The sequence below is a fragment of the Heteronotia binoei genome, chromosome 14, assembly GCF_032191835.1.
Source record: "Heteronotia binoei isolate CCM8104 ecotype False Entrance Well chromosome 14, APGP_CSIRO_Hbin_v1, whole genome shotgun sequence".
In the NCBI taxonomy this organism is placed as follows: Eukaryota; Metazoa; Chordata; class Lepidosauria; order Squamata; family Gekkonidae; genus Heteronotia; species Heteronotia binoei.
In genome coordinates, this window is record NC_083236.1 from 2,593,102 (window position 1) to 2,594,634 (window position 1,533).

The following is a 1,533-nucleotide window of genomic DNA, read 5'->3' on the forward strand; positions in this document are numbered from 1 at the left end:
GCAAAAGCCTCATATTCCTCAAATTCTGTTGTATCATCACTCCCACCCCTCCATATGTGAAACTAGAATTATTCACAAAACTTTCACAGGACTTTGTAAGAGGAATGCACTATAAACCACTTTTTACAATAATAAAATGCTACAGATATTATGATTTTGGAGATGTGATTTATAGCTCAAAGCTATGGAGAGCCAGTTTGGTGTAGTGCTTAAGTGTGCGGACTCTTATCTGGGAGAACCGGGTTTGATTCCCCACTCCTCCACTTGCAGCTGCTGGAATGGCCTTGGGTCAGCCATAGCTCCGGCAAAGGTTGTCCTTGAAAGGGCAGCTGCTGTGAGAGCCCTCTCAGCCCCACCCACCTCACAGGGTGTCTGTTGTGGGGGAGGAAGGTAAAGGAGATTGTGAGCCGCTCTGAGACTCTTTGGAGTGGAGGGCGGGATATAAATCCAATATCTTCATCTACTTCACAGGGTGTCTGTTGTTGGGGAGGAAGGTAAAGGAGATTGTGAGCCACTCTGAGACTCTTCAGAGTGGAGGGCGGGATATAAATCCAATATCTTCATCTACCTCACAGGGTGTCTGTTGGGGGGGAGGAAGGGAAAGGAGATTGTGAGCCGCTCTGAGACTCTTTGGAGTGGAGGGCGGGATATAAATCCAATATCTTCATCTACCTCACAGGGTGTCTGTTGGGGGGGAGGAAGGGAAAGGAGATTGTGAGCCGCTCTGAGACTCTTTGGAGTGGAGGGCGGGATATAAATCCAATATCTTCATCTACCTCACAGGGTGTCTGTTGTGGGGGAGGAAGGGAAAGGAGATTGTGAGCCGCTCTGAGACTCTTTGGAGTGGAGGGCGGGATATAAATCCAATATCTTCATCTACCTCACAGGGTGTCTGTTGTGGGGGAGGAAGGTAAAGGAGATTGTGAGCCGCTCTGAGACTCTTCGGAGTGGAGGGCGGGATATAAATCCAATATCTTCATCTACCTCACAGGGTGTCTGTTGTGGGGGAGGAAGGTAAAGGAGATTGTGAGCCGCTCTGAGACTCTTCGGAGTGGAGGGCGGGATATAAATCCAATATCTTCATCTACCTCACAGGGTGTCTGTTGTGGGGGAGGAAGGGAAAGGAGATTGTGAGCCGCTCTGAGACTCTTTGGAGTGGAGGGCGGGATATAAATCCAATATCTTCATCTACCTCACAGGGTGTCTGTTGTGGGGGAGGAAGGTAAAGGAGATTGTGAGCCGCTCTGAGACTCTTCGGAGTGGAGGGCGGGATATAAATCCAATATCTTCATCTACCTCACAGGGTGTCTGTTGTGGGGGAGGAAGGGAAAGGAGATTGTGAACCGCTCTGAGACTCTTCGGAGTGGAGGGCGGGATATAAATCCAATATCTTCTTCTTCTGCTATGGTTCCCAGGCCTGTGTTGGAAAATCCCTGGAGATTTTGGGGAGAGGGAAGTGTTTAGGGAGGAGAGGGGTCTCATGCCATAGAGCCCACCCTTCAAAGCAGCCGCTTTCTCCAGAGCCGCTTGTCT